Genomic DNA, 27562 nt, shown 5'->3' on the forward strand with positions numbered 1-27562 from the left:
CTCTTAAGCCTGTATGCCTCTGGTCTTAAAGATTCACTCACCTTCATTATCAAAGTTGCAATGGGTCAGGTTTGTGTCTGGTATCCTAGGGACCCTCGCCTTGCCATCATCACTGGTATTTTTGCCTTTCATACATTTTTGAATCACTCTCCATTGCTTCTGCCATTGCCTTGGTTTATATCCCTGTCAGCTCTGAAGTAGACCCTGGGTGTCTAAATGGGATATCTCTCCCTGTTGGATGAAGGATTGTGTGGAAGCTGGTGGTGTGGGCAGTGAAAGAATTCACCTGAGGCAGAACAAAAGCAGCTTGTCTGATGGGCCTGTCTGTATTCATCCAGGTGGTCGCTGGGGGCCCTTCCTACATTCCATTGCTCAAGCCTGTTTGCCTAAAAGTGGCCTCTACAAACCCTGCAGCTCGTTTGTAGATGTACAACAAAACCCTGTATTGTACATCTCCTTGCCAGACAGATCTTCAAAATAAACCTTTGGTTTGAGGCCACCCTGCCAGCCCCAAAGCTTTACTTGACCTCCCGTGGGCTTGGCAAGAGTTTTTAATGGCAAGACTGGTGGTCCTTCAGTTGAGACTGAACGGAGACAGGTTTCGTTTGACCTACACAGTATTTGAAGAAATTGAAGCCAGTACTTCAAGTTTGGGAGATTTCACCTAATTGAAATGCAGATTTTAAAAGCAGGCAATCTGGCTGCTCTGGGCTCTTGTTTCCTTATGTTGGGCTGATGCCCTTAGAGAACAGGAGGACCTGTGGATTTGGGAAGGAAGACGTTTGGATTTACTTTTAGGGCAAATTGACTCATTATTCTGGCAAAATCATCACTTTCCCTCAATGCAGATTTAAAACAAGCATCTGTCTGTTGTTCTCAGGGAAAGCTGATCTTTTAGTGTGAGAAATTAAGTTCTCCACCTGCATAATAGAAGTTGAATGTATGCTTTGTAGCAGCCCTTGGTTACTTTTTTAGGAGAAATGTTTCTTAGGTGTCACCTGGTCAGCGTCCCCACTGGTCACCTGTGACCTCGTCTGGTCTTGACCTCTTTCTCCAAGCTTGTCTTCCCCTGTCCTGCTGTGCTGAGACCCGGCCTGCCCCTCTGGAGAGCTTTAAGCCCAGCCCCACCTTTTCAGCTTCGCTTGTTGCTCTGCTCTTTGCTTGAACCTTTCCTTGTCTTTCCTCTAGGCCCAACTGAGGCAGTTCAGGAAGCTCTTGTTGCCGAGAGCCTGCATGAAAACTCAGCCCTCAAACTCTGCTGGAAGCAGGTAATTAAAATTTTGGATTTTTAAATGCTCGAGCACCACGTGGGTAGTACATTCAGATTGTTTTTGAGGGTCGGTTCCGACCCGATGATTTTGAAACGCTCTAATTCGTCCAGTGCCTGTGCCTATTTATTGCCAGTATCTAGTTGGTTTTTGAAATTGTGCTTTGGGGAAGGAGCTTTATTCGCACTGTCTCAGCGAATTAGTAGGGCAGCACTAGTATGGTCTCCCTTTGACAGATGAGGAAACGGTTTTCTCCAAAACCGACGCTCTAAAGAGCTTATCCTTGCCTTATGTCTTATTTCTTCAGATAGGTTGTATACCTGTCGAAGGCTGTGACTGGGCCTTTGTTGCCAGGCTGTATCTGTTACTGTCAATACATGTTTCCGTGACAAGAGAAATGGTTTACTCAGCCAGTATGCACCAAGGCGCAGACAAGGCTCCATGGGGGTGATGCAAAGGATATCAAGTAGGAGAGATGGGTGGGCAGCAGTTATACTAGAAGGTGTGCCTCCGACCTGTGCACAAATACAAGTGTAGAGTTTTGGATCTTGGGCTTTGAAGTTAGATGGGCCTAGCTGTGTCTATTTCCTCATTTGTAAAAGGGGGGCAATAATAGCTTATCATTTGTACCGCTGGTTTTCAGCTGGGGTGATTTCACCCCGTAGGAGTCAGGAAACATTTCTCATGTTACAGCTGGGGATGGAGGGAGGACTGATGTCCAGTGACTAGTGTCCAGGGATGCCACTGAACACCCTTCAATGCAAGGGACGTAACCAGAAATTACCGGCTCAAACTGACAGCTGGTGCTGAAGGTGAGAAACCCTGCCTTGTGGGTTTGTGAGGCTGAAGCCAGACCATGCATGCCATCTCAAAGATTGTAAAATCAAGCCTTGAGGAGGGTGAATCCCAAAAGGCTCCGTGTCAGCGGCATCTGTGATCCTTGCCAAGGAAAACCCTTGTTCTAAGGATTTCATGCTCTCCTGTTTAGAAGACTCAACTGGAGAATGTTTGTGTTACGCTGTGTGCTAACATGAGCTGGCTGCATGTATCGGAGCTGTGAAAACAATTGTTAATTTTTAGGGTGTTCCTGGTAAACTTCCTGCTTGCTTAACTAGTTTGTTCTATGATAATTTTGGTGTGTGGGTTTAAGTCCTCTCTCTGATGGAAAATATTCTGGTTAATGAATTTCCAAAATATGTTTTGGCAAGTGGGATGTGAAAAGTTCTTGTTTTCACATCAACAAGCCTCGTGTTTTTCTAGTCCTAGATTTAAAACAAGGCCACCCTTCCCCCTGTTTACTGTCTTACCTGCCCACTGCACAGTGTTTGGGTATTGGTGGGAGTGGTTTGGAAGGTTGTTGGATTTCCATCAATTGTTTGTTGTGGATTTGCAGGGGAGATGGTTATTTAAATCTTTTGTAACTTCAAAAGTAATAATGCACCTTATGGACGATTTTAGTAGCATAGAACAACCATAAAGACACAGTTAAAAAAAAAAAGTCTTCAGTAATCCTACCACACAAAGGTACAACTATAGTTGCTGTGTTTCTTTACATTTTTTTATTTGTACTTTTCCCCGTATTTGAAATAGTATGTGATTTGTGTCCCCCCTTTATTTTATTTAACATTGTTTTATTTGCCCTTCCCCACCCTACAAAAATAACTGTAAATATTATTTCTTTTTTTAAAACATTTTTTTATGTTTGTTTATTTTTGAGAGAGAGACAGAGTGGGAGCAGTGGAGGGGCAGAGAGAGAGAGGGAGACACAGAATCTGAAGCAGGTTCCAGGCTCTGAGCTGTCAGCACAGAGCCCGATGCAGGGTTTGAATTCACGAACCATGAGATCATGACCTGAGCCGAAGTCGGACGCTTAACCAACTGAGCCACCCAGGCACCCCTGTAAATACTATCTCTAAAGACTGTAAAGTATCCTATGTAGGGATGTTTCTTGATTTATTTAATCCCATTGAGGAGGCTGTTTTCAGTATTTGATGAGCGTCTTTATGCAGTCAGCATTTTCTGTATAGATCATTTTTATCTTTTTTTAATGTTTATTTTTGAGAGAGCAGCGAGAGTGCAAGAGAGAGATAGGAAGGGAGGGGGACAGAGGATCCAAAGCAAGCGCTCAGTGCCGAGCCTGATGAGGGGCTGGAACTCATGAACTGTGAGATTAAGACCTGAGCCGAAGTCGGATGTTTGAGCCACCCTAGTGCCCCCAGATCCTTTTTATCTTTGTCATAGATGACCAGAAGTAGAACCAAAGGATGTGCATGCATATGAGTATCTTGGTTGATATTGCTATTGGTTGCCAATAAAGTTTGTGCTAAGTTTTGCTGCCATTAGCAGAATGATTTCTCATTTTAATAATATTTGGCAATTTTCTAGGAGAAAAGACTTTTGTTTTTCTTTTTTATTTGATATTAATGAGATCAAACATGTTTATACGACTGTTGACTGTATTTCCTGTTAAAACTTCATGAACTTTGCCTGCTTATTATTTATTATTGGGAATTAGTATCTTTCTTGTTTGCCATAAACTATGTGTTTCACTTAACCCTTATTTACCTTTTCTCATTGTTATTATAAATATTTTGACTTTGTTTTTTTCCCCTTCAATTTTCTATTTGGTTTGTCTTTCAATTTTGTTTTTAGTCATATAGAAATAGGAAATTTTTATGTAGTCAAATCTTGATTTTCTTTTCCACCGTCTTTCACCTTCTTTTGTCTATATTGAAATGAACCCTTTGTATTTTGGACGTGATTATACTGACTTGTCAGTGTTTTAAAATTCTCTCCCCACTGTAGACCGCTATAGAGTTTCTTAATGAGGATAAATGGGCTTCAAGAACTTGGTCTTATATGGGCACCCATTGTGTACCATGGAAAACACTCCACGTCTCTGTTTGAGTGGGTTGGGTATGTGTGAGTAGGGAAAGTTGATGAAAAAGGTTGAGGCTCATGTTGGGCCGTGGCTTGTTTGGTTTTGTTTTAATTTCCTTTCCCACAGGGTGGAAGCGAGCTTTCCTGAAGGCAGGGGTTTCCACAGTTCTCACCTGGCTGAGTCACCGGGGCCAGCAGCTTGCTGAGCAAACGGTGGCTGTGCCTGGCACAGAGTTGGCCCACAACAATTATTTTGTCTAGTGCCTGAGAAGGTATACTGAGCAGAGGCTGGCCAAAGTCCCCCCCCCCCCCTCCCCCCCCCCCCCCCCCCCCACTCCTTACCCCTGAAGTTTTATTCTCTTTGGCTCCAGGCTCTGTGTTGCTCAGCCTCATCAAGGTCACTCCCTGGCCTGTGAGGGGCTCCCTAGGTGCAGTTCACCAGCTGAAGCTTGAAGAGGAAGGTAATCATAACAAATAGTGCTTACTTCTTTTGCAAAACGCTTTCACTATGGCTTTTTTATATGCTTCTCACCTCAACCTTATGAGGTTAAGTACTATTTTCATCTCCATTAATTTGGAGGAAACCACCACTCAATAGAAGCATAATTAAAATCTGGAGCTTCTGACTCCAGAGCTGATCCTCTGTGCTTCTGAAACAGTTCTGTCATTATGATTTCTGGTTGTGATTTCTCGGTGGTGCTATTGGGCAGAAGGTAGCAGCAACTTTAGGTTTTGGAATCAGGCATAGCTTGGATGGGATTCCAGGAGAGTCATGTCTTAATATTGTGACTTTGCTACTTGACCAGCCTGAGCCTTGGTTTCCTTGTCTGTAAATGGAAACAACAATGTCTACCTTGCAGGGATGTTGGAAAGTTTAAGTTGAGATAATCTATACAAGACTCCTAGAACAGTACCTGGCTCACTAATTGTGGGTGCTCGGTAATGATTGCTTCCTAGTCTCAAGGCTCAAAATGCTACTGTTCTTTTTTGTTACCAGCATTTCAGAATAACTGGCAAACCTTCTCAGACTTGTGAAATTTTAGTAAATATTATTTATATTTCAGTGCAAGAAACATTTGTTTATCTGGCCTGCTTATTTTCCTATTGAGTAGATGTTCTTCCCTGTTGTGGATATCACCTGCTTCTCTGAAATCCTGCTTGGAGAACTTTGTGATGAATCTCCAGCTTAGTCCTGTACTCACAGCCAAAACAAAACATGTTTTGTCTACATGTTTATGTAAAAGCACGGACCGTTTTTTGGAAGAGCCATAACCCAGTCATTCCTTTACACATAGTTGAGATTTTTGGCATCTTTCATGGAGTTGTTATTTGTCCCCTGTTATTATAAACATTTAGGTAACAAAGTAGTCTTAAAAAGAAAGTCATAGAAAATCACGAGAAAAGAGAAAGTTGCTAAATAACTCTGGAGACCAGTTGTTAATTAAATCTCATTTTTCAGACCATGTACAAAGTGAGTTGGATTTGATTGGTCCTTATGCTAGATTTGGTCATCCACCTAAAAAGCCTCCACTAAAGAGGCAGAAAGCCTCTTTCTGCCTAAAGAGTTTCAACATGAGGATTGTCTTGCCAGTTAACTTCTATTGTATGTTTATTCAGACTTTTTCATTTTAATAAATTGAGCCAAGTAATTATATATGTTAGCTTAGAGTTGTATTATAATCCAATGCAGCCTTGTTTCTATGGAGTTAAAGATAATGCCTTTCGGCAATCTTCTTTAAAGTGTTTCTTGGATCTTATTTATTTTTTGTTCCTGAAGCCACAGTTGCATTTTCAACAATACACCCTCTTAGTATTGGAAAGGGGAAAGGTTAATGTGGATGGGGCCTTAGTGGGTTAATAACTAACCTTCTTGTTGTTATTCTGGGAAATTTAAATCTGTTGTCCTATGTTTTTTCCATTCCCGCCACCGCCCCCCCCCCCATGGTAGGAATGGAGAGACAAGGATGGGAAAGCTTCTTTTTAATGTAATTTATATAAGTTACATAAATTAGAGTCATAAATTAGTTGCATTTTTATATAATTCATGCCATATGTATATGCTTTACATAACACATGGATACAGTTAAGTATCAATGATTAAGTGAAATTTACGTGATTTCTGAGTTCCCTCTTATATCTAGAGTTCAAGGATCAAAGTGAGTGCACTGTTGGCCAAATCTCATGACTATTGCAAAGTGAGTGTAGGACATTGTAAAATGCTATGCTCCATTTTAATGGTCAGTAGGCAGTTGTTTTCCTAAAATTCTGGGCCTAATGTTTGATTTCTTAATTTGTAGCCAGAGTGGACATTTGGGGGCAGAGGTGGGAGTGTTGATAATGGTGGAGAGAGTAGATTAAATCTGGAAGAATAAAATTGGTGCTGATGTGAGTATTAATTAACAGGATACAAAGGACTAAAGATTGTGCTTTGTGATCACAAGATAACAATCCAGTTGGGCAGCCCTGAGCCCACTGCGGATCAGCCAGATCGTTTTGGCACTAGCCCTTTGAAACAAAGCCTGAGAACCCAGCGAGTTTTACCAGGCATTTCTTGTTGCTGGCTGGCTGGCTGGCTGGCTGGCTGGCTGGCTGGCTGGCTGGCTTATGGAGTAAATAGAGTAATTAGCTCTCATTAGCACTCCCACAAGCTGTAATGCATCCACCTGAGGCAGAGAGACGCTTGCTTCTGTTCCTGATGTTCCTGAAAACGTTGAAAACCCCCATCTGATCTCTTCAGTACAAGCATTTTTGCGTTGCAGAAACAGAATGCCAAGTTGGCAAGAATAAAACCCACCAAGTGTCTCAAATGACGGTAGCAAAGCCTGCTGACCAGGGTGGAAGGCTTTCCTAAGAACAATGACTGTGTCTAAGAAAGTGGTGAGCCTTTTAATATAAAGCCTTTTCTTCGCTCTCCTCCCCCCATTGCCCTCTTGTGTATTCGACTGATAGGAACCAGGTTAGTCAGAGATACTGAACCCTTGTGGTCATATAACTTGATCTCCTTAGCCTCTTGTCAGCTAGACTTTAGAAGTTGTGTACCAACAGAGTATCTGCGTTGTTTCAAGTCCTTGAGAAAGAGAGACCTTGGAGGGTGGTTTGTGGCCCTGTTCAGGACCACCTGCTGTTGGTAATCCATGTTTCTATGAAACAAATCTGTAGTTATGAAGGTGGAAGCCAGAAAGGCCGATGGAGGAGGGAGACAGAGTCTTGGGGGCTTTGCACACAATCCTGGAGAAATACATAGAAAAATTGCAAATGGGTAGATTTTATGGGAAAGGATCTTGAACCAAGAATCTGGCAATCTAATCCCAACATTGATCAGGTGTGTGATCCTGGGTAAGTCATAAAAGTGAGGCAATAATCATACCAGCCCTGCCCTTACACGGAGAGCTGTGAGGGTCAAAGGAGACAATGTGTAAAAAGCTATAAAACATTAAGCAGGAGTGTGATTTTAAGTTGAGATTTTCACATGGAGAACATTATCTTCATTTTTAACCTTCTGAACCCAAACCTTTGGTGATAAGATAACAGACACTGTGCACGTATCTGCTTTTGCTCTGACTTCTACTTTTGTGACATCCCTAATGCCATCCCGGGCCCTATACTGGGCTAGGGGGCCTGAGTGACTGGTAGATGGTTCCTCAGGGTTTTCTGGGAAGTGGTCCTGTCTCCTGTTCGACGCTGTAGCAGTAGCTCTTGATTCTTGCTCAGGCCTGTCTGCCGTCTGCTTTCTTGGGGATGCAGCAAATACTACAAAGTCATCAATAATCTGTCAGCTCTAAGAGTTCTCTGTTATTAAAAGTTTGAAATACTGGGGATAAGGTGTTTAGGACTTAATGTCATACTTACATGTAGAACTGTTCTTTTTAAGTAGCTTTAGAATGATTTCCTAGGATTTGAGGTTATGAAGCAAGTGTGCCTTATGTGGGGAGGGGCGTACTCCATTGGCTAAGGTTGCAAACATCAGACCTGGCATCCGTGCTCTCGTGTCAGTTTTCAGTGCCACATGATGCTGTGACGTGCAAGTCACTAGCCTGGCAGTGTCTCACCTTCTTTACTTGTGAACCTGTGATACTCCTGGGCATTATTTAACTCCTGTCCCTGTTGACTGTATCGGCTTGGTGTTCAGAAAGTGATTGGGATTGATGATCAGAATGTCTGTAATTATTAAACCAAGTCACATATTTTTCAAAGATTGTTTTCGGCCTTCATTGGACCTCTGATAGCATGTCTTGATGGAACATGTCTAGGACCTGTAACTCCCTCAGTACAATTTTAAAAATAACTTGCTGAGCTTAGAAAACAGCCTGTCTTTGAGGTACACTGGAAGCATGCTCAGCCCAGGAGTTGGGTGCTGAGGGATTTTAGGGGGGAGGAAAAGGCAGTGGGATTTGGTGGAGGAGAAGCTGATCAGCAATGCAGCAATACAGCTGATCAGCAGTAATGGAGGCCCCAGCTGCGCTTAAGGGGAACTCTCGAGTTGGGATGGCCCTGTGGAGGCAAGGAGCTGGACGTGTGTATCCCTGAATCAGCCCATTGCTGGCAACTGGGCACCCCTTCTGGTGGCTTAACCCTGAGTGAAGCAGTGTCCTGTGGCTGGCTGGGGGCTTTCCCTATGAGCTGTCAGCAGCTGGGGAGGAGTGCAACTGGATCTAAAAATGGGGTTCGGGGGTGCCTCGGTGGCTCAGTCGGTTAAGCGTCTGACTCTTGGTTTTGGCTCAGGTCATGGTCTCACAGTTTCGTGAGTTCGAGCTTCGTGTTGGGTTCTATGCTGGCAGCACGGAGCCTGCTTGGGATTCTCTCTTCCTTTCTCTATGCCTTCTCCCCTACTTGCTCTGTCTCTGCCTCTCTCAAAATAAATAAACAAAAGTTTTAAAACTGGGATTTGAGTGGAGCACACCAGTGTCCACTCCCCTGTCCCAAAGAATCTAACCCCTTAAAAAAATAAACAGTAATAGAGAACACCAAAAACTCAGCATATATGGTAAGTCTCTTTATCTGCAAAGCTAGAAACTTGGATCCCATAGCAAAACTGAAGGAAGAGGTTAATGATAAATCAACAGTAGTAATCGTAGTAATCGTATGTATGCATAAATGAATTTGTCTCTGGGATATCTAACTCAAGTTGATTTTATAGAATTGGTGGTTCATCACCATAAATGTCAGGCAAGCAGGTTAAGGCACACAAACCATCAAACCTGGAACTTTCTAGGGGACCCTATGGATGGAGGGGAAATAATGGGAGAGTATAGCTTCTGTCGAAGTTCCGGTCACCTGACAGGGCATTTTAGTGTGGTTGAGGATGATAATTTAGGAGTTCTGTTGCCAAAGGATAAGTTAATGGGCTTTGAAAAAAATGAGTGAGTTTTCTGGCATTTCCAAGAGCCAGTTGTACTCCGCAAATATCTGAAACTGTCTGGCATGGTGTAAGTGGGATGGGTAAGCGAGGGTAAAAAGTCCTGCATCTTTTCCAACCTCAGATTAAGTCATATCTGCAAAAGTGAACATGGTTCTTCATCATTTCTATCTTCTAGTGAGTGAAGGAGGCGGTGGGTTCTGCTGGCCCATCATCTCTGTAGTTTGAGTGTGCCGTGGGGCCCGGAGGTAGGGAAGGCTGATGATTTAGGGCTGGCACAGAGCCAAGGTGTGTGTTCTGACCACTGGGTTTCACTTCCCAGTGAGTCCCTGTCAGCTCCTATGTATCCCTTGTATCCTTTGTCTTTTTGCTCGGGAGCTCCGTAATGGGAGTCACACGAGATGTTACTAACCTGTTTGTTTCTGTTACAGGTGTAGTGGAGAGAGAAATAGGTCACTGTTCCTTATTCAGAAACTGAACAACTGCAGCTGCCATGGTGATAGGTTCTGTTAGACACACATCTCACCTCTTGGAGGGATGTGGTGATTTGGTGATTGCATGTCAAGTCGATGAGCTGCCAGCCAGTTTATCGTATTGTCTGGAAATGGGAGATGGCATAAAACAGACTTGCAAGGTTTCCTCAGATGAGAAGGAAATTAATGTAGCATAGTGACTCTGCCGCACCGGAAGGGCTGAGGTGAGTCTGTCGAACACGTGCACTGTGTCGTCTTGAACTCTCCACTTGGATGGTCTTTCTCAGTGTGGTCCCTAGAGCCTATGGTGATCTCACAGTGCAAGGAGCAGGCAAGGCAAGTTATAATGTAGTCTGTGTCTTCCTCTGGCTTTTCTGTCTTTGTGACATGCCTACACATGTGCACTGGCATTCTGGAAAGTTCAGACGGGGAATCTCCCAACTACGACTTTTTGTTATGACTCACTTCTGCAAAGGATGAATCAAGAAGAGTTTCTTTGCCAAGTAGTGTGGTACTGTGTAGGGAGAAATAACTGATGTTGGAAGAGAAACTTTGAAGAACCAGAATTTAAACAAAGAACAAGATGGAGGAAGCCTCTATCAAGAAAATGGAAAACCAGAGGTGATCTGGAGGGTGTTGCCTGGAGCTTTGGGAAATGTCAGGAAGAAGAGAAATGGAGACAGGTCAAACAGAAAACATTGCCTGTTAGGGCTGACTGGAGTCTGAGGACCGAGGCAGCACCAAGGGGCTTGGAAACCCACTCTACAGGGAACTGCCCCACCCATCCACCTGCTTCTGCCTCCATTCACCTGGAGCAGGAAGGTCTGACACCAGTCTGGGGAGGGTGCTATTTGGCTGTTTTGAAGGCAAGACCTCAAAGTGTGGGGCATCTTGCTTCCTTCTCCAGCTGATGTTGCATAACCTCTCTGAGAGAGAGAACATAGTTGTTAAGGACACAGGCCTTGGAACCACACAGATATCTGCTACTTACTAAGGTGTGACTTGAACTCGGGGCCTCAGAAAACAGGAATGTGGATGAAATTGGTTGTATTTCATGGGATTATCGTGAAGGGTTTAGCAGAGCACAATGAAGTAAGAGCTTAAAACTGTTGTTACGTGCCAGGAGTTGTTACGGGATTTGTAAAATGCTGACACTCGCTGGCCCACTGTCACACTTTGAACCTGAGCTTGGTCTCTGTGGAGAATTAGACACTACCAGGGCTCTGGTGGGTTATTAAAAAGAGCTGCAGGTCCTTGCCAAGGGCTCTGGACATCCATACACTGACCCTCTGGAAAGTTCCTGTATTTAAACCCCTTGATGTTTTCTAGAGACTGCTTCAGCAGGGACATCCACACACATTGACTTGGAATGGGTCTGGGCACTATTTTTAAATCTCCATGGATGATGGGTGCTCAGTTAAATACATGTAAATATTTATTCACCTCCTAAGCATCTTTTGTGTACAAGACGGTGGACCCAGAAGCGGTATACCAGGGCTGCCTGCTGTGTGTTTGGGGTTTGCATGATGTTATCGTGCCTTCCTACAACACTGAGAGAGGAAGGTGATATTACCAGTTTCACAGAGATGAAATAACTTGCTCAATATCGGAGATAATCCCCAATTTCACTGAATGTAAGACCCATTCCAATTGCAGCAGTGTTGGAATGTGAAAAAATGTTTTTAAGTAATGAAGTAAATAGAAGAACCTAGATGCTCATTCTTGCCTAATTTCAAAGCTTATGTTGTTGTTGTTGTTGTTTTTGTCCCATCACACACAAGAACTTGCTGTTGATTTGGTTGGTGGAAATAAAACAGGCACAGATAGGAGAACAGCTAATGTGTTAGGACTTGAAAGGGCAGCAGTAATAATAGTTGGTGTTTATGGACTACTTATGATGTGGCAGTGCTTTCATTAAGAGCATTGGACTCTTCACAATTATTCTGAGGTGGGTACTGTTATATTGTCTTCTTCACCAATAAGACAACTGAGATGGGTACTCTTTTTTAAAGTTTATTTATTTATTTTGAGAGAGAGGGAGAGAGAGGGAGGGAGGGATAGAGAGGGACAGAGAGAGAGAGAGAGAGAGAGAGAGAGAGAGAGAGAGAACACCAGTGGGGGAGGGGCAGAGGAGGGTGCAGAGGACTCAAAGCAGGCTCCCGTGCTGACAGCAGAGAGCCTGATGTGGGGCTTGAACCCATGAACCGTGAGATCATGACCTGAGCTGAAGTTCAATGACGTTTAACCAACTGGGCCACCCAGGCACGCCCCTGGCTGGTATATTTTAAATTCAGATCACCTGCAGATTGCATTTCAAAGGCAGCAACATTTTCCTTCCACATCTTTTGAGTAGACAGACCTATTGTCAATGGGAGAATTGAACTGCAGTTGATTTTGGGTCAAGATGCCCTTTTGCTGCGATAATCCTTGACGGTCATTCCCAGAGTGAGTGTCTAGCCGAGCGGTTCTGAACTGTGGTCAGGAACACTGACCCCGTGTATAGGTTGATTGGAGGGATGCCCGGAGCAGAGAAAGACTGTTGGGGTTGCTTTGAGAGATGCCCAGCTGTGGGATGGAACATTGAGGTTGGGACTGAGCCCTCAGATGGGGCTGAGGACGGGGGAGGAAAAATGCATTCATACTCAGCCCATAGTACCAAGGTGGGATTCTAGTTATGACTCCAAGTCCCCGTCTCACAGGGGTAAAAGGCTCTTCTTTCCTCTGGCTGAGGGCTGTCTGGTAACACTGAACTTAATATGCTTTGGCATGGCCCTGGTCACTGCCCTAGGTGGGGGGCTGGGGGACATTGAAAATAAAGATGAACTTGGACTTAGAGTGATAGGAAGAGAGCAGAACTTTGAGTGGGTGACTGACAAGTCTGATCTCTCCCTCAATACTGCCTCTGTCATCACTCAGTCCAGCTGGGTTGGGGAATGTGCTCCTCAGGGCTCTGTGTGAATGCTGTTTTGTAACCTGTTGTGTAGTGTTCTTCTCCAGCCTTTTCTGGCTTCCTGCTCTCTTAGCTGTCCAGAGGATGAAGGCCATTGGCTTTCCTGCTGGATAACCCATCTGCTTATATGAGCTGACTTGATGGATCAGCCTGCAGAAACCCAAGAGTGCTCAGTAAAGTTTTCTCTCTGTGGATGTCACCAAAATGCTGGAGATGTGTTGGAAAAGTCCCTGGTGCTTGATGTGAGTTCTCCACAAGGAGCCTTTGTGGTGTGTGGCTAACTCTTTATGGGTAATGGGTTTCCTATGAATTGGTGATTTGTGAGCTGAATAAAAAACAATTCTTGTCTACACAGTTTATCTGTGGTAAGGAAAAGGTCCCTTCAAAAGTACATTGGTCACTTTGGGCCTTACGCTCAGGGACTCAGCGTGCACGACTCCAGAGAGTGCCATTCACACCTTTGACATTGGTGGACCTCATTTGATTCCCTTAGTAATTCTCCATACCTTTGAGAACATTTTCGGAGAGATCCTCTGTTGGAATAGGGCTGAGATGGAGCTGGCTGTGGCCAAAAATCAAATAATAGTTCCTACTTCTCTTCCCTTCTCCAGTCCTTCAAATTGAACAACTAGAGAGTGCTTTCTGAATTATATGTGTTATTTATTTATTTAAATGTGTATTTATTTATTTTGAGGGGGGAGGGGCAGAGAGAGAGAATCCCAAGCAGGCTTCACACTGTCAGTGCAGAGCCTGACTCGGGGCTCAAACTCACCAACCGAGATCATGAAAGACCTGAGCTGAAATCAAGAGTCGGGTGCTCAAATGACTGAACCACCCAGGCGTCCCATGAAGTATGTGTGTTACTTAAAAAACTAAAGAGGCAATTGATAAGCAGCTCTTGCTTGTGCCTCGAATAAACCTGCTGTTCATAGAACTGAACAGGGCACAAGAAGGTGACTTTTGGGAATACCAGTGTTTCAACAAATTTGATCCCGAGAGTATTTAACAGTTCCCATCTGGTTAACTTGTAGACATTAGCTGGCACTCCTGTTAAGACTTCTGTTGCATTCTGGAGCTAACACACAGCCCGGTGTAATCAAGACAACTGTAGTAGAGACGTCTGTGCTGGTAGAGGTAGCTGTCATGCTCTGTTTAACAAAAACGATTTTAAATTGATTATTCCTTCCTTACATATTGCCATTCACCAGATTTCTCAGCCTGGTGAAGCTGTTCATTCTATTTAAAATACTTGCTTTAGGAAAACTGGTATTTTCTTCGGTAAAGAAAGATGTGCATTAGGAGGAAATGATTTGGTACTTCGAAGTGCTCACCACAGAGTTTTTACTCAGCATTTTTTATCAGTAATTGGGAGTGATGGTTGAAACAAAGCTGGAAGAGACCACTGGTGACAGAATTCAGAAAATAATCCTTATGAGATGGTATGGTGAAGTGAAGCTGGTACTATTTTAAGTCACAGGGCTATATGTTATGTTGTGAATTTATATTTTTTTTTTTAATTTTTTTTTCAACATTTATTTATTTTTGGGACAGAGAGAGACAGAGCATGAACGGGTGAGAGGCAGAGAGAGAGGGAGACACAGAATCGGAAACAGGCTCCAGGCTCTGAGCCATCAGCCCAGAGCCCGACGCGGGGCTCAAACTCACGGACCGTGAGATCGTGACCTGGCTGAAGTCGGACGCTTAACCGACTGCGCCACCCAGGCGCCCTGTGAATTTATATTTAAAAAAGCAACTAAAGGGGCGCCTGGGTGGCTCAGTCGGTTAAGCAGCTGACTTCAGCTCAGGTCATGATCTCACGGTCCGTGAGTTCGAGCCCCGAGTCAGGCTCTGTGCTGACGGCTCAGAGCCTGGAGCCTGTTTCAGATTCTGTGTCTCCCTCTTTCTAACCCTCCCCCATTCATGCTCTGCCTCTCTCTGTCTCAAAAATAAATAAGTGTTAAAAAAAAAAAAAAAAAAAAGGCAACTAAAGGGGCGTCAGGGTGACTCGGCCAGTTCAGCATTCGACTCTTGATTTCAGCTCAGGTCATCATCTCATGGTTCATGAGTTCAAGCCCTTCATCAGGCTCCATGCTATCAGAGCCTGCTTGGGATTCTCTCTCTCTCTCTCTCTCTCTCTCTGCCACTCCCCTGTTCATGTGCGTGTTCTCTCTCTCTCTCAGAAAGAAATAAACTTTAGAAAAAAAACCGTAAAAATGAAGATGAGTTGGTTTGATGAAGGCGTCTTGGGGGTTGTCACTGAGCACAAATGTGATGCTGTGGCAATGGAGAGTTAAGGAAAGTTAACCTTACCACATTTAGCAGATATAATGTAATTAGTGTCCAGTTTCCTGGAGAGAACATTCCCTTTGTGCTCTGTGTTGGAGATTCTTGTGCTAGACCCCATCTGCTCCATTTTAAGGAATGGTGCCACGTTGGAACATTGCCAGTTTTGGGGTGGGGAGATACTATGACCAGAGATCTGGAAATTGTGACCTATTAGGAGTGTTTTGAAGAACTGGAATTTGATGTCCTAGGAAGTTAAAGGAGACAGGACTGCTACTATAAAACTTCTGTCAGCTTGCCAAGCAGAAGAGCTTGTATTGTTTGATCCCTGAGGACAGTCCTCCAGGGAGATGAGGCTGGGGTGAGGTGGGCAAAATGACTCAGGGAAGGCAGGCCCTTCCAGTACCTGAGTGAGTATAGTCATTTCAAGGAGGTGGTGGGGGTTCGTTGAGATTCGTCAGAAAACATTTAGACTTTGATAAGGTTCTGTGCTTTTGTAAAATAGCTGGTTCCTTCTGGTTCTTTTAAAAAATTGTTTTATTCAGAGAGATAGGGTGGTGGAAGAAAGGCATCCCTTGTCTGTGGCACAGGCCACGGGAAGTAGAACTGCAGGTTTCTGATGAAAGCTGAAAGAGCTCTGGAAATGTGTCTTAACGTGGCTTTTCTCGTTTCTTGTTTTTGCAGATCCTGCCAGGACTATAGATCCCTGATGCCTTTGTTTGGTTTTGTGTTTTGCATGAGTGAGCTACATAAAAGTGATTATTTTATGCAAAAAAAGATTGCTACCGGGTCCACCCTCCCCTCCCGCCCCCTCCCAAATGGAAAGTTAAGCCTTGTGTTTCTCTGCTTGGCAGAAATTGTGCTTTTCTGTGGAGGAAATCATAAATCAGGATTGAAGGCAAAAGATATTTTAACCCAACTCTTTCCCCTTTCTCTAAAGAGTAACGGTCACTTGGTTATGATGCAGCACTGCAAAGACCGAATTAAAACTTTTTACCTGTTGGCAAGCTTGTATTTTCATTGACTCAGATCTTTTTCAGAAATATTATTTGGGAAGGAGGAAGCCCCTATTTTATGTTAATTGTCTTGATCTCTATCTCCTGACCCAAGTGTATTTATTCTTTTAAGCTTTTTGAACACCATTTTACATAAAATTATGAATAACTTAAAAAATAGCCTTATGGTTGAAATAGGCTGTGCATTGAAAAAAAAACCTGTCAATGTTAAACTTACATTTAGTGTTTAGAACTTAAATTGTGAAAACTTACGTTGAATTATGAATAGTGAATACAGAATAGTTTGATATTAACTATTAGCCCATTGACTGAAACTGTTCCTTGAGTACATGTATTGCTTTTAGAGTAAAGTATTTTTTGCTCATTTTTTGCTCATCTTGTTGTGGTTCACACTCTGGTTTCTGCTGGAGAAACCAAAGGTCCAGTGTAGGTTTTTTTATTTCCTACATGGCTAACTATAAGGTTTTTTGACCTACAGATGGCTAATATGGACATTCCCATGGCCATCTGGGAGTGACAAAGAGCATATTTGTGTTTTAATAAAACACATAAATACTGAAAGAACTACGAGACTTTAATTGTTAACAGTATTTCCATTCTCTGTCAATGGTAACATTTATTATTACAGACTGAAAAACCAGTTTTGAGATATCACCAAACAGAAGCTATCCTGATGATACCCAGAACATTGGTTTAAGACGAGCTGTTGTGGGCTTAGCTTGCATTATAAGTTACACAGATTTTGTGAAAGATTTGTGTGAGGTTAGGTTTAAAGGAGTTAGGAATTCAAAATGGAATCTCCTGTTGATTCTTTCTTTCTCCCAAGACTTGAATATTGTCCACATTAGAATTATCATTTACTGAAGGAACAGGAAACTTTCATTCTGTCTAGATTTCTCTTGCTTTGGAACAATTTTCTTTCTGTATGGTACTTTTAGACAAACACAGCCCTAACATCCAATGTTGACCAGAAGAGAGCAAGTTGGAAGAATGACTTACAGAATTACTAATAAATCATCTAACCTCTCTGCTTCAGATTTCAAACTGGTTACTTCTTGGAATTGTTGGATTGTTGGAGGCTAATAAATTAATCTGTGTAGGCCTGCATTTCTAAGCCAAGTGATTATTTTACATTTGCTCTGGCATATGTATTTGGAGGGAAGGGGGTGAAAGAGGAGTTAAGAGTCTTAAAATCGCCAAGGTCCCTTTTAGGCAACTTCTCCCCTCCCCCAAAACTCAGCTTTGTCCAGTTGTTTACTGACTTGGGCAAGTAGCTTGGATTTTGTTTAATCTCAGAATCTGAAATTGCATCAAGTCATGTTATTTGATAATCCTCCATGACTGACTGGCTTCATATGTATTTTAGGAAAAAGAAAAAGGAGTTTGCTTTAGAAATCTCATAGCTTGAGTTATTTTTGAATTCATGAAGGAAAATATTTTCTTCTCTTGCTGAGCTTTTTTGTGTCAAACTAAAGTTTTGAGGAGTAACATCATGGTATTAATACTTTTGTACAAGGAACAGGAATAATCTGAAAAATTAAAATGTGAAGGTGGTTACCAAGTACTTAAAACCATCTGTAGAATGATACTTGATAGAGATTTTTACATGGGTATATTTGTTACGTAAAAGAGCTCTTTCTTTTGAATATTAGCTTCTATACTCATGTTATTTTTTACTGTTAGGTCAGTTCACAAAAGATTTCCAACACTGTAGACATAATACATTTTATCTAAGTGTTAAATGCCACCCCCCCATAGTGTTGTTTTTTTTTTTTTTTTTTTTTTTTTTTTTTTATGAACAATGAGTGGTACAGATTTATTGGGGACAAACCTGGAATTACTGGAATGTGAACTGCCTTCTTAAATTTCTAAGTGCTCAGGAAAGTTCTCTCTCCCCTACAGATTTCCAAATAGATTCTCAAATTTTGTTTGTTTTCTTATAATCTTGTGAGCTGGGAATTACTCAGTTATTTAAGGGATCCCATTTTATTTGAAGCTCTATTTCTTTATTTCTTGGAGTCAGTTTTTTGAGTCAACAAGGCCTTACCATGCTCTGTATGACTTTGGGTATTCGTGTACAATTTATACATTCATGGGATTTTTGTAATGCAGTGGGTATGTTTGAGTGGAAGTTGGCTCTTGAAATATTTTGGAATAAGATTATTAGGCATTTGATATTTTACAAATGCTTGATTAGCATGCTTACATACTCTGTGTCTTGTAGATTTGTTTTTTCTCTAGACGCTTTCCTGGTGTTTTCAGTATTATTTGGTGTTTAGAACCACTAACTGATTTTATTTATTAAAAAAATTTTTTTTTAAGTTTATTCATTTTTGAGAGAGAGAGAGGGAGAGAGAGGGAGCTCACGCGAGCCAGTGTGAGTAGGGGAGGGGTTGAGAGAAGGAGACACAGAATCCGAAGCAGTCTCCAGGCTCTGAGCTGTTAGCACAGAGCATGATGTGAGGCTCCAACCCACAAACAGCGAGATCATGACCTGAGCCAAGGTTGTCAGCTTAATGACTGAGCCACCTGGGTGCCCCACACTAACTGATTTTAAATGAACAGGGCTACTTCTAGTAATCAGATCATACAACCAAGAATTGGGAGTGCTTGTTTTCATTTTCTGTCTCCTTCCCAGAATGGGAGCAGTATAGAAAAGTGGGCATATGTGTAATTATATAGAATATCACATGTTACGTATCAAACATACTATCTTATATAGGGCAAGAACTATCTTACTCAATTTTTGAATGTGGTTGGGGAAAAACATTTGAGTATATACTCCTCCCCTTCCTCCCACAAAAAACACACACAAAACTGCTGCTTAGACTTGAGTAAGACCTATAAATTGTATATGTGTTTCATCTTCTGCAAAATATAAGTGTAAAGGAGCATGTATAATGTACACCGTGTGGCCTCACAGTTAGGAAGCTGTGTTATTGTAAAATCTTATTAGCATCACCAGAGGTAATAAAGTTAAGCTTATTAATTTAAACTTGCCATTAACCTATTTTGCTGGGTATAACTCAGCCATAATGATGATTTTTAAGCATCTACACGTATGTATGAAATTGTTATTGGTGCTAAATATTAATAACAGTTTGTGTTAGTTTTTTTTTTTTTTTTTTTAATTAAAAACACTTTTTCAGCGATAAGGTTTTCTCGTGATTCCTGAGGTTTGAGGAATGTGATGGTTCAAGAGGGGAAAACAAAGCCAACCCAATAATACAGTACCAGAACTCTCTGTTATTTTTAAATTGGATCATAGGGATACCTGTGGTATTTGAAACCTAATTATAGTTATACCTCGCAGCATGATTATAAGCTCCTTTCCTTCCAGACATGAAAATTAAATGGTGAAATTTCTCTGCACACATACAGCACCAGTGTGGTACAAACCCTGCTATTTCCCTACACGAGAAAGAAATGTAATTGGGCCAAGTTGACATTCTGTAGAGCAGACACATAGACCAGGAGATGGTAAAGTTGTTTATTCCTCCTCCTCAGAAAACAAAGCACTAAAATCGCTATTTAAACTAGAATGTCGGATGACAGTGACTGAGGCTTTCTGTAGTGATAGAATAAAGTCTATGTAATATTCTTTATCTGCCAAGAGAATCTGTGTTGACATGATAGGTATGTATTATACGTGGAAATTTCTGTGTATTTGAGTGTTTTCAAATTTTGTAGTCAGAAGTTTGTTCTTGTGTAAAATGATGTTATTGTTTTTGTTAGTCTTGGAAAATCCGAGGTTTTCCCCTCGGTTTTCAAGTAGCTGTCCGTTATCCTGCATTTTCAGTTCAAACTATTGGCTGTTTTTTAAATCTTGTCTGAAAAACTTGAGAGGAATGGAAAGATTTGCCTCAGATGAGTTCACAAAACCTTAAGGATTAATTGAACGCAAAGTGAGTCTGTTTGTCTTGCTGGTTTGGATTTGGTGTTTGTTGCCAAATGGATTCTGTCAGCCTGGGTTTTTGGTATTAAGTTAGATTAGCCTGGTATCATCCTTGAGAGCAGCTTGCAGAGAGTAGATGAAAGGAAACAGCCCAGGTTAACACATGGTCTGTGCCCAATGCATGCTCTCAATTACTCCTAACATATTAGCTGTTCCTTAAAGCAGATCTGGTTGGAACATGATTGGAGGTAATACTGACAGATACCATTCTGCGGGAGGCGGTGGGGGGGATGCTCTTATGAGCTGAGTACTGTGTGAGGGTTTGACTTACCTGTAGACAGTCAGATGAGGCGGGCATTAGTACCTCAGCGTGAAGCTAAGTGTACTGAGGTAGATAGTCGTCAGGCAACTTGAATGGGAACGGAATCAGTAACCAAATCCAGCCCTCCTGGTCCAGAGCTGGAGAACCTAACCATTCTGTCCCACGAGAGCCACTGTGAGGTTCACTTTGGAGCCCTTAAAAACTAACTTGAGATCCTATGCACCAAAACTTTTCTTGGAAAATAATAAGTACAACTGGAAAACGGAAGTCTGTAAATAATCATCTCATCGTAGGGAGGTAATTATTACTAGATTTGGTGTTTTGAACTTCAGTTCTTTATTTGTGGAAAAATGGTGCCATTTTTCTTTTGTGCAGAACTCTGATGAGGTTTCATCTTCCTCAGTAGGAAATCCCATCCAAAGTCTTCACAGTGACACAAAATCCCTGCATCTTCTCCCACCCCCACCTTCCCTAACTTCCTGACCTCTCCTCCAGCTCCTCCCCTCCTCCTTTATTTTGTTGCAGCCACAATGGCCTCCTTTCTTTTCCTCTAATTCTGCTAGCTACTCCTGCCCCAGGGCATTTGCAATTTCTGTTCCTTCTGCCTGGAGAATTGAATGGCTCACTCGTTTTCTTCAGGACTGTGTTCTGCTGGCACTACATCAATGCGGCTTTCCTTGACCAGCTTATATAAAATAACATCCCTCCTTTCTGAGCTCCCTCTTCCCTCACTCTGCTTTCTTCTCTGCATGGAATTATCACTATCTCTTATATTTTCACTTGTTTATTTATTTGCTGTTTCTAGGCAGGGACTTGGCTTTGTTTATTGCTTTATGCCTAGCAACTAACAACTGTCTGATACTTAGGAGATGCTGCATAACTATTTGTTGAATAAAAAGTAAGTGGAAGTGAGTGTGTGTGTGAACATATATACATGCCTGTGCACAGACACATGCACAGTCATATACACGGTATTTTGCGGCCTCCTTAGCGTTAGGACTAGTATCCCATTATATGGCTATTTTCTAATTTTTAAAATTTTGAATAAGTTTTAAATTAATTTTTTAGTGTTTATTTCTGAGAGAGAGAGAGAGAGGGAGAGAGAGCATGAGTGGGAAAGGGGCAGAGAGAGTGGGAGAGAGAGAATCTCAAGCAGGCGCCACTCCATCAGCACAGAGCCTGATGTGGGGCTCGATCTCACGAACAGAAAGATCACGACCTGAGCCCAAATCAAGAGTCAGACGCTTAACCGACTGTGCCAACCAGGGGCCCCTAAATTAATTTCTTTAAAAAAAAATTTGTTTTTAAACATTTATTCTTGAGAAACAGCAAGGAGGGGAGGGTCAGAGAGAGAGGGAGACACAGAATCTAAAGCAGGCTTCAGGCTCCAAGCTGTCAGCACAGAGCCCGATGCAGGGCTCAAACCCATGGACTGCGAGATCATGACCTGAGCTGAAGTCAGATGCTTACCTGACTGAGCCACCCAGGTGGCCCCCCTAAATTAATTCTTAATCCTCAGTTTGTCCTTTAAGTGGTAGCTGGGCTTGATTTTATTTTGTCCTCCATCTTTAACTTATAGAGCCACTTAGTTACTAAGTCCTGTTAAGTATCAGTATCCTTATCAGTATCCTTACTAAGCCACTCCTTTTTTATTTTTGTTTATTTTTAATGTTTATTCATTTTTTTGAGAGCAAGACAGAGTGTGAATGGGGGAGGGGCAGAGAGAGACTGAGACACAGAATCTGAAGCAGGCTCCAGGCTCTGAGCGGTCAGCAAAGAACTCCATGTGGGGCTCGAACTCCGGACCATGAGATCGTGACCTGAACCGAAGTCAGACGTTTAGCCAACTGAGCCATCCATGCGCCCTGCAGCCACTCCTTTTTTAAAGTCACAATTGTGCCATGCTTTCTGAAATATCAAAGGAAATGAGCTTTTTTAGATAGCTGAAACCAGATTTCATTCTGATTCTACTTCCAGCTCTTGTGTTCTCACTTAACTTCTAAGCCATAGTTTTGTTGATTATAAAGGTGTTTATAATAATATTTATTCAGAGTTATTTGTAGGTTTGATCAAAATAATTCATGTAAAACCAGTGCCAGTTCATTATCATACTCTGAAAAATCCAGGTAGATTGGAATCCTTGGGTCATTATTTTTTCCACTTCAGAGTATAAACGAACGTGGTAGGCGTCATTCTAAAGACGCCCTCCTAGGATGCCCTGCCTGTCTCCTGGTTGTTCAAGCAAACACTAATCTGGGTATTGCTGTGTAGGACTTTGCAGATGGAGTGAAGATCGGTAGTCAGCTGACCTTAAGATAGGGAGGGTAGCCTTGATTATCCAGGTGAGCCCAAGGTAAGTAATTAATAAGCCTTGAAAAGCTGAAGATTCAGTCAGAGAGATGGGGCAGAGAGGGAGGCAGTGGAGGGAGGGGGACCCACGGGGAGGAACATGAAGGGGGCTCACTTGCCATTGCCGACTTTGAAGGAGGCTGCAAGCCAAGTGGCCAACCCCCAGCCCACAGCCAACAAGGAAAAGGGGATCTCAGTCTTACAGCCACATGGGATTAATGCTGCCAACAATCTGAATGAGCTCATCTCCAGAGATTCCAGAAAGGAACACAGCCCTGCCACCACATTGATTTCTGCCTGTGAAGCTTGGAGCGGGGACCCAGCTGGGCCATAGACTGCTGACCCACAGAAACTGTGAGATAACAAATAAATGGTATTTAGGCAACTAAATGTGGTCATTTGTTGTGGCAGCAACAGAAAACTAATCCAGGGAGTGTGAGAGAGAAGACCAACATCTGAAGAGCGTTGGGGCATAGCTGCTGGGAAAGACATTTACCAACCTCTATCCGATTCTGAATGAATGTTGCCTTGTAGGGCATTCTGCTTTTCAGGGGTTTATCTGCCGACAAGACTGGGAAACTTCCATGGAATCAGTGAACCCATCCTTTCCCTTGATCAGCACTGGAGATAGAGGGACACTGATACATTCTAGTAGTCTAACTCTGCCTTGTCAGCCTTTTCATCTCTGCTGCACGTCCTCGTGACAAATGTACTGCATGTTCTTGGATTAAAGTTTATCTTCTACACTTGATGCCCACCTTTTCAGGAAGGAAGTTTGGCTTCTGGCTAAAATTTAGAAAGTGGACTTAGGAAGATTTCTGGAGATCTGTTGGAATTCATGTGTTCAAGAATACTACCCCCCCCCCTTTTTTTTTTCTTTTAAGATTTTATTTTTGAGTGATCTCTGCATGGGGCTCAAACTTACAACCTTGAGATCAAGAGTTGTGTATACTCACTCTACAGTCTGAGCCAACTAGGTGCCCCAAAGAATACTTTTATTAGATGTCTTTCTTGCCATGCCTGTCACCTTTCTTTGTCCACCCCCAATATTTTCAGTCACTTCATGGAAATTGAATTTGGGTCTATAAGAAGAGAAAGAAACTTGCATGTTATGGGTGGCTCGGCCATTCTTGCCTCCCTCACCAGCTCTGGGACTCTTGCACTCCTCTGCACACAGGATTCCCATTCATCCTTTGTATAATCATGCATTCGTTCACTGGGCCAGTCCTTGGATATTCAAGTGTGCACCTACCGTATCTTTGTCTTTTTAATAATATACACGCAGGATGTTGTTACAGATGCCAGCTTCATCTATGCAATATGGATTTCTGTTAGCTTTATTTTAATTCTTAAAATTCTTTTTTTTTAATAAATTATTCATTTTTTAATTTACATCCAAGTTAGCATATAGTGCAACAGTGATTTCAGGAGTAGATTCTTAATGCCCCTTGCCCATTTAACCATCCCCCCTCCTTCAATCCCTCCAGCAACCCTCTGTTTGTTCTTCATGTTTAAGAGTCTCTTATGTTTTGTCCCCCTTCCTGTTTATATATTATTTTTGCTTCCCTTCCCTTATGCTCATCTGTTTTGTATCTTAAAGTCTTCATATGAATGAAGTCACATGATATTTGTCTTTCTCTGACTAATTGCGCTTAACATAATACCCTCCAGTTCCATCCACGTAGCTGCAAATGGCAAGATTTCATTCTTTTTGATTGCTGAGTAATACTCCATTGTATATATCTACCACATCTTTATCCATTCATCCCTCGATGGACATTTGGGCTCTTTCCATACTTTGGCTATTGTCGATAGTGCTGCTATAAACATGGGGGTGCATGTGTCCCTTCGAAACAGCACACCTGTATCCCTTGGATAAATGCCTAGTAGTGCATTGCTGGGTCGTAGGGTAGTTCTATTTTTAGTTTTTTGAGGAACTTCCATACTGTTTTCCAGAGTGGCTGCACCAGCTTGCACTGCCACCAAAAATGCAAAAGAGATCCTCTTTCTCTGTGTCCTCGCCAACATCTGTTGTTGCCCGAGTTATTAATGTTAGCCATTCTGACAAGTGTAAGGTGGTATCTCATTGTGGTTTTGATTTGTATTTCCCTGATGATGAGTGATGTTGAGCACTTAAAATTTTCTTTTTTAAGTTTGTTTATTTTGAGAGAGAGAGAAAGAGAGAGCACAAGTGGGGTAGGGGCAGAGAGAGAGGGGGAGGACATCCGAAGCAGGCTCCACACCATCAGCACGCAGCTGGACGTGGGGCTCGAACTTAATAACAAAGAGTGACATCATGACCTGAGCTGAAACTGAGAGTTGGGCACTTAACTGACTGAGCCACCCAGGCACCCCAATTCTTAAAACTCTTAAGTCACCAAAGCAGTCTGTCTTCATTGTGAAATTCACATAGTAATATAGTATTAAAAAATGAAAGCCTTCTCTTTTCTGTCACTCCTTTCTCATTTCTAATGGTCTGTAATTAACAGAAATGGTTTGAATATCCTCCCAGACATGACAATGGCCAAACACGCATACGTATATCCAGAAATTTTGGTTGGTTTATAAAAATGCTTTCATATTGGTATTTTGTTTAGCAGCGTCCTCTTTTCCCTCTCTCATTTTTGTAATGACTACATAGTGTTCCATTGGGTGGGTGTACTCTGTTTATTTACATTTAAATGGTGTCTAGTTACTCATTACCTCTAAAATGTTGCAGTGAGCATGTAGGCACATAGATGGAGTTGCTAGGCAACAGGTATGTGTGTATTTTAAATGTTGATAGATGCTGCTAAACTGTCATTCAATAAAGGGTATTGTTTTACACTCCCTCCCGTGATTTAGTGGGTCCTCTGAAGGACACCCAGGAAACTCTTACCAGTAGTTGGTTCCAAGGAGGGGAACTGGGTGTCTGGTGCATAGGGGAGGGAAGGAGACTCAATTTTGAGAAGAGGTCCTTTGTACCTTCTAAATTTTGTGGCATGGGCTTGCATTATCTGTCAGAGAAGAACAACTGCGGCAACACTGTTAGACTTCCTGTTTTCCCACGCCTTTGCAAATATTGTGCGGTAGGCTTTCAAGCCCATGGAAGAAAGGGTCGTGCTGTTTTGTTTTGTTTTTTTTAATTTTTTAATGTTTATTTTTTGAGAGGGAGAGAGACAGAGTGTGAGTGGAGGAGGGGCAGAGAGAGAAGGAGACACAGAATCTGAAGCAGGCTCCAGGCTCTGAGCTGTCAGCACAGAGCCTGATGCGGGGCTCGAACCCAGGAACTGCGAGATCATGACCTGAGCCGAAGTAGGGTGCTTAACCCACTGAGCCACCCAGGTGCCCCAGAAAGGGTCTTGTTTTGATTTCCATTTCTTTGATTATTAGAAAGGTTGCTTTAGCTTCATTTTATTAAAGTTTAAAATTTTTTTTTTAATTTGGAAATGCATTCTCACTGTAAAAATAAGTAACTGGCATTGAAGGTGGAGGCTTAACGTCCCCCACTGTGCTCTGTCATGGCACCTCCACCCATTACTGTTCTCTGCCCAGAGCTGCCAGACTACTGGTCTGGGTGTAACCTTCTAGAATTATTCTCTGCATTTAACATTTTGGGGTGTGTGTGTGTGTTTCTTTTAAACATAAAGGGACTTAAGGAATATACAGACCCTTATATAAGGTTCAGGCACTGGGCAGGTCATGAATACTGGGTTTCTTCCCTTTTTACATGCATTTGCTGTGTGAGACATTGTGAATTTGTTAAATGTTGAACTTCTGATCTCCTTCCTTCTTTAAAACTCAAGATAATGTATACAATCCTCTGTATTTAAGGACAAAGAATGACTATATTACTTTTAAATGTTTATTTTGAGTGAAAGCGAGGGAGGGGCAGAGAGAGAGGGGGAGAGAGAATTCCAAGCAGGCTCCGCACTGTCAGTGCAGAGCCCGACATGGGGCTCCATGTCACAAACAGTGAGATCATGACCTGAGCCCAAATCAAGAGTCAGACGTTTAACCGATTAAGCCACTCAGGCACCCCAGAATGAGTGTACTTTTTATCTTCAAAATCGTACCTGTGGATATTTGAAGGGAAGTCAAGTGTGTAGTTTAAAAATTGTAGTCTTTAACATTGATATGGCTCATTTCACAAAAATATAATTCTCTGAACTTACTTCATTATGATTTATGAAGTCTGGTCATGTTTCACTGGTTTTGTTTTTGTTTTTTTCCTTTCCATAAGTGGAAATCTATTCCATGTAATTTCTAGGAGTTGAACAGCAGGGAGGTGAAGATCCACTAAAGGTAAATTTTTGCAAGGCTAACTTTTCCCTTTTGCACTATTTATACTTGCTTTTACTTTCCTTCCCAAGTCTCTCAGTTCTTCCACTTAGCCTCTGATGTATGTCTGTCCTCTAATGTTTTATACAGATGATACTTCCAAGTTCCTGCCAGAAAAATTCTGGGAAAACCCTTACCTTACCTTCCAGGTCTCTCTTTGCTCCCATGATGTGTCTTTGTTCTCCCAGGCCACCAGCACCATCGGACCTCCCTTTCCCCCACCCAAGGGCAGGTCCTAGCCAGTCTCCTCACCGACGTCTCCCCAGCAGCCCAGACTTAGTCTTCCTGCCTAATACCAGGACTGCCCCGTGACCTCTGTTTCCAGGCTGTAGGGCACCGCCAGGCAAAGTGACGAATCACTGCTCCCTTTCATCAGACTAATAGGTAACAATTCATCTCCCGTGGACTTCCTAACCCATTTCCTTCCATGACTATTAAAATATTTTTTCA

General features: G+C 42.3%; 1 protein-coding gene across 3 annotated transcripts in view; it reads left to right on the plus strand.

Annotated features, from left to right (window-relative positions):
• The window catches only part of PPFIBP1 (PPFIA binding protein 1), a 175851-nt gene that overhangs the window by 12887 nt on the left and 135402 nt on the right, over positions 1–27562 (plus strand). The window contains exon 2 of one of the 3 annotated variants that reach the window (XM_047864974.1): positions 1189–1268. The exons of the other annotated variants lie outside the window; for them this stretch is intronic. The gene's annotated coding sequence lies outside the window, so the exon portion shown is untranslated. The remainder of the gene's footprint in view (positions 1–1188; positions 1269–27562) is intronic. 3 annotated transcript variants of the gene reach the window in all.

Source organism: Prionailurus viverrinus, chromosome B4 (assembly GCF_022837055.1).
Source record: "Prionailurus viverrinus isolate Anna chromosome B4, UM_Priviv_1.0, whole genome shotgun sequence".
Lineage (NCBI taxonomy): Eukaryota > Metazoa > Chordata > Mammalia > Carnivora > Felidae > Prionailurus > Prionailurus viverrinus.